The sequence below is a fragment of the Salvia miltiorrhiza genome, chromosome 2 (genome assembly GCF_028751815.1).
Source record: "Salvia miltiorrhiza cultivar Shanhuang (shh) chromosome 2, IMPLAD_Smil_shh, whole genome shotgun sequence".
Lineage (NCBI taxonomy): Eukaryota > Viridiplantae > Streptophyta > Magnoliopsida > Lamiales > Lamiaceae > Salvia > Salvia miltiorrhiza.
Window position 1 is genome coordinate 63,609,647 of NC_080388.1, and position 6,493 is coordinate 63,616,139.

Below are 6,493 nucleotides of genomic sequence, written 5' to 3' on the forward strand. Positions count from 1 at the left end.
AGAATGGAGGAGAGAGAGATATATGTGCGTACAGATAGAGAGAGAGAGAACCGAGATCTGTGTGATATTTTTTTGAAAATGTGTAGTGTGTTTGTGATGATGTATTTGTGGGTAATTTTTTAATTTTAATCTTAGACTACCTTTATTCATAACCTACGCAACCGGTAATGATAATAAGACAAAATATTTGAACAATAAAAAATAATAAATTAATTAGAAATTGGTAACCGTTTGGTGCTGCAATACTATAGACCAACCTCTGCAATGACTCTCTTAGGCAAATGAAAATGTGCCATTTGGCATTTGATCATTAAAAAATATGATAAAAAAATAAAATGTGTAAGTTGTAATGGGTTATTGATAAAGATAAAAATTGGATTGAACATGTGAACAAGGAGAGAAATAATTTTTTATTTAAAGATTGGGTGGTAGTGGTCATTGATAAACATAGCCTTACGGGCAATTTAGTTATTTAACACAAAAATTGAGTATTATTTAAATTTTTTATTTGAGAGTGGGTAAATTTTTAATTTACTATAAGAAATAGACTAATTTAATATATCGACTCTATGTAACTTGTGTTTTGACAAGTATTTATTATGTAATGTTAGTTTCGCTATTACTATGTGATTTATACTTTTGCAAGTAGTTTTTACGTTGTTGAAATAAATTGTTTATTTTGCAACGATTTAACTATAGTTTGTTATAAAATTATTTATTTTATATTTATTACTCCCTCTGTCCCACTTCAAATGACCTTATTTCTATTTTGGGTTGTCCCACTTCAAATGTCTCAACCTAAATTTAAAAATATTTAACATTATTTTTTGGATGGTCCCACCACCACTTTACATCTTTATTACACATTCTTTAATCTTCGTGCCGAAAAATTTAGGGTCATTTGAAGTGGGACAGAGGGAGTATAATTAAGATAAAAAAAGATTAATTTAATAATAAGAGAAAGTATTAAAAAAATAGAATATTTCATTAATGTATAGTTGACTATTGGAGATGAAATGTTATGTAAGATGCTTCGGCGGATATCTGGGCCTGCTCGAAGGTGAGGAAACGATCTAAATCGGTCGACGCCTCCATATTCAATTTATTTCGGGCAAATAAAGAACGAGTACGCTAACCAGGGGGCTTAGCCCACTGGCCACCGGGTCCTCACTTAAGTGAAGTGACCCGGGTTCGATCCCTCTTGGGAACGAATTGGTGATTGGAGATATAAGGTGGAGTTTGGTGAATGGAGAGATAAGGTGGTTCTTGGAGTGGATGGGGAACTAACTACTAACATCTAACATAACTTTGACCGACCAAAAAAAAAAAAAAAAGAACGAGTACGCTATTCAATTTTAAAAGGATTCAAACCATTAAAGCTCAAAGCATAACCCTACTTCCATATTCGTCGATGAAATAAGAATTCGGATGTTAGTGATTGACGCAATTTGACGCAATCATCAACAAACCCACGCAGAAATTCCATACAAAAATCGAAATGAGGCAAAAGACATAAAGAGGCAATACAAGGCAAAAAGTTCGCCGTCTTTCATTTTCCGTTCCGGCAGTTGGGGTTCGCCGTTTCCTTGGGCAGTCGGCCCTTCTACCTAAAGCTAAGTCTAACTCTATCAATTCCAGTCGAAAATTCTAGTTGGTAAGGATTGGGGAAGTTCTTATAACTTGCTATTCTAGAGTGCATGAGTGAGAGGCATATACATCCTTCTGTTGTAAAGCATCCCATGGCTATTTGAGGTAGATGAACTGTGATTATGCTAAATATGGATGCGAACTGAATTGAGTGCTCGAGATAGCAAATTACCTCGATTGTGTTCAACTGATTGGTTGTTGTTGGAGTTGAGTGAAGGGTGATGACAGATTGTTGGTAAATGATAATGGCAGAATAGTTCCAATTTAAGAGATGGGAGATGAGGTTTGGAGAGAGGTGAGGAGACGAGGGGTGGTGAGGACCGGAGAAGATGGGATGGTGAAGAAGCAGTTAAACCAAAAGACTCAAAGGTTTTCGAAACATTGGAAAGAAAGAGACGAGAATGAAGCAAAAAGAGTTACATTCTTTTTCAACAACATTCCAGAAGAATGTAGCTTCGATTTTTTGAGGAGAAAGTTCGGTTCCGTGCGAGAACCGACAGACATCTTTTGTCCAAGAAAGAGAGACAAAAAAGGGAAACCTTTTGGTTTTGTTCGCTTCGAAGATATGGAAGATAGGGACGGTTTGCTAGTGCAGTTGAATAAGTTGTGGATTGGGAGCTATAAAATTAGGGTGTTCAAACCGAGATTCGAGAGAGAAGTGAAGGTCCAAGGAAGTAAAGGGAAGGGAATAAAATCTGACGCAGGTAGAAAGCCGGAAAAGCCAAAGCTCGTGCATGCCGCAAAAAGGATGATGGGGGTTTCTTTTAAGGAGGTACTCACTGGATCCAAAGAAGGAGAGTCAGGACTTTCAGATTTGCTTCAGTTTAAAACTTCGGATGAGGAAACACGATGGCTAGATGGAGCTTTCACGGGTTTCATCAAAGATGAGTTCTTGTGGGAAGAGATTAATGAGGAAATCAATAGTGAAAGTGCTGGCAAACTGAAAGTGACGACGATGGGAGGAAATTTGGTGTTGATTCGTAGTGTCTGCGACGCGCCAACAGAAAATGTTTTAACGGAGATGGATGAATGGAGTGAGTTCTGGTTTCAATGGAAGAGGAAATGGAATGTTGTGGATGTGTTTCAACAACGAGTTGTGTGGACGAGGTGGGCCGGGATTCCACTACATGCATGGAATCCTCGTTTCTTTGAGTTGGCAACTGCAAAGTTCGGTCGGGTGTTGAAGATGCATGAGAAGACGAAAGAAAAAGAAAAATTGGATGTTGCTTTGATTCAAATATCCACGGGCCTTAGATCCATTGATCAAGTGACGGAGTGTTGTATTAATGGAGCAAGGTTCACGTTCCGCATTGAGGAAATTCACGAGAATCCTTTCACTTCCATGATCGGAGAGTCGGAGCTCGAGGATTCGGGGTCGGATTCGGGATGGACGAGCGGGGAGGACTCCATGGATCCGGCATCTGCAACCTTCGGAGATCGGAACGAGAGCGGTGAAAGGGATGGTGATGTTTCGGTTCTCCAAGAAATCATCGTTTCGTCTCCTTTGATCCAAACCGTTGAAGACACGTTTGTTGAGGAAACTAATTATGAGGGGGCGGTGAAGGGAGGATCGAAAATGCTTTTAAATTTGGTTGAGGTCGAAGGTGAGACTCAGCTATTCGTTAAGGATGGGCAGATGGACTGCCACGCTTTTCAAAGTCCAAATCAGATTTTGGAGGAACAAAATTGGACCGACTTTCAGAATGTACAGGAAAAAAGTCCAACTGGTGGCTTTACTGGTGTTTCTCTTGATGGGCCAGGAAGAAGCGTTTATGAGGGAGGTCATACTTTAATGTCGACCCAAGCGCAAGGAGAGAATAGAAGCGCTATTCCGGAAAGGGAAGAAGCCGATTCAGTTGTGTACAGTGATTGTCAAGGTGCCAAAAATGTGGTGGAGGACAAGGCGTGGAATGAGGAAGGGCAAAGGATCGAAGTCAACGAGCTTCAGATATTAAGCTCTGAGGAAGAAAGTCGTTCAAAGCAAAGCAAAAGGTATTCAAAGCAAAGCAAAAGGTTTGGTGAACAAAATTCAAAAGGAAAAAAAGGGAGAGAAAAGAAAAAGAATAGAGCCAGGGAGAAAGAGAAATGGGAACACTTCATTTCAGATTTAGAGCCAATTGATGGAAGGGGGGAGGAAGTGGCAGAGCAGGAAAGAGAGGGGGAGAACGAAGAAGGGCAGGAGACGACAGTTGGGGAGCAAATTTCAGGTCAGCAGATATGGGATTTTGGAAAGAAGATCGGGCTTTCAAGTCAAATTCCAGACGAAGATGTTGCTCGACAGATTGAGGCGCAAGGTAATTTTCTTTCTTGCGTAAATGCTAGGAGTATTTTGAGGAATGTTTAATGAATTTGTTATCTTATAACATTCGGGGCTTGGGGAGTGTTGCGAAGCAGAGAGATGTTACTGATTTGGTGAAAGGGCAGAAGATCGATTTTTGTTGCTTGCAGGAGACAAAGATGGAGGTGTTCAGGGATTTGTTCTGTAAATCTTGGTGGGGGTCTAATTATACAGACAGAGCGATTAGGAATTCGGAGGGAAGGGCAGGAGGAATTGTATGCTTGTGGAATAGGGAGGTTTTCGAAGCTTCTAGTACATGGGATTTACCGGGGGCGGTGGTGGTGAATGGTAGGTACAAGGAGGGTGATATTTTATGTTGCATCATCAACGTGTACGCACCAGTCGGCACAGGGGATAAGCGGATCTTGTGGGATGTCTTAAGCTCAATTGTGGAACAAAATACGGATAGGAGTGTCTGTATCTTGGGGGACTTTAACTCAGTTAGGAGGAGGGATGAACGTGTGGGCAGTGGGGAGACGTTTGGTGCAACTGATGCAAGAAGTTTTGAAGAATTTATCCAGGAAAACGATTTGGAGGAAATTAAAACTCAAGGCCGGAAGTTTACTTGGCACAAACCAAATGGAAAGTGCAAGAGTAAGATTGATCGCTTCCTCGTTAATGAGAATTGGCTGGCTGCTTGGGAACGGACGTCGGCACGAGGACTTCAACGTTCAATTTCGGATCACTGTCCGATTATTCTCACTACAAGATCGGACGATTGGGGACCAAGACCTTTTCGGTTCCTCAATGCATGGGTGAATCATTCGGAGTTCGAGGAGATGGTCAAGCAGGTTTGGACAGGGACTAAGGTGGGGGGATGGAGCTTTTTTGAGGTTAAGGAGAAACTGAAGAAACTCAAAGAGGCCTTGAAGGTGTGGAATCGGACATCTTTCGGTGAGATTGATCACAAAATTAAAGAACTTCAGAAGGAACTTCAAGAGAAGGATAAGGTGGACGAACAGAGAGGTCTTCAAGAATCAGAGGTGATTAGGAGAAATGAGATTCAAGCCCTGCTCTCCCTTCAACTGAAGAATAAACAGATGATGCTGCAACAGAAAGCCAAAATCAAATGGCTCAAAGAGGGAGACACTAATTCGGGTTTTTTCCATAGGGCAATTCGTGGGAGACGTGTCAAAAACGAGATTGGCGGAATGCTCTTTGATAACTCGTGGATATCTAAACCGGAAGAGGTTAAAGCAAGAGTGAGAAATCATTTTGAAGCTTTTTTCAAAAGGAAAGAACGACTGATGCCCGATTTCCCCCTGGACTTCATGAGGAGGAAAATTTCAAATGACGAGAGGCAGTGGCTGATCAGAGATTTTGATCTGGACGAGATTAAAGAAGCAGTTTGGAGATGTAGTGGAGACAAGAGTCCGGGACCCGATGGATTTAACTTCACATTCTGGAGAGCGGCGTGGCACGTGGTTAAAGAGGACTTACTCCAGGTTTTGAAGGAATTTCATGAAAGCGGCAAAATACCGAAAGGTGGTAACGCCTCTTTTATTGTTTTGATTCCGAAGAAAGAAGGGGCTGGGTCGCTCGATGATTTTCGCCCAATTTCTCTTATCACTAGCTTGTTCAAAATTGTGGCTAAAATCCTGGCTGAGAGATTGAAGAGGGTTATGGGGTCGATCATTTCCGATAATCAAAGTGCTTTTGTCAAGGGTCGCTTCATCCTAGATGGGGTGGTTATCCTGAATGAAGCTATTTTTGAGGCAAAAAAGAAGAGAGTGGGCCGTATTTTCTTCAAGATTGACTTCGCAAAAGCATACGACTCTGTGCAATGGGATTTCTTGGATATGCTTCTCGATCGACTTAACTTTGACGGAGTTTGGAGGAAGTGGATTAAAGGGTGTCTGGAATCTGGAATGGCAAGTGTATTGGTGAACGGGTCATCGACGGAAGAATTCAAAATGGAGAGAGGTTTGAGACAGGGTGACCCGTTGTCACCTTTCCTGTTCCTTATCGTGGCGGAAGGCCTCAACGAGTTCATTGAAAGAGCAACGGAGAGGCAGTTCCTGGTCCCGGCGAAGATTGGCAAGGATAAAGTGCCCATTTCACATCTACAGTACGCGGACGATACTATCTTCTTGTTGGAGGCAGATGACAGGAATATGGAGAGCGTAAAAAAACTCCTGATTCTCTTTCAGTTCGCCTCGGGTTTAGCTGTAAATTTCGACAAAAGTTGTCTTCTGACAGTGGGAGTGGATGAGGCAGTTGAGAGGAGATGGGCATCGCTCCTCATGTGCAAGATCGGTTCCTTTCCGTGCAACTACTTGGGTACTAAAGTGGGGGGGCGCAGCAATGGTGTTGGAGATTGGAAGTTTTTGATTGAAAAAGTTTCAAACAAAGTGGCAAGCTGGAAGAAGAGACATCTTTCGTTGGCAGGGCGAATTACTCTAGTCAAGTCGGTGTTGCAATCCATCCCGGTATATCAATTATCCCTCGCTTTCATACCTAAAGCGGTGATTAAGGAACTTAATTCACTGTTCTCCAAATTTTTGTGGG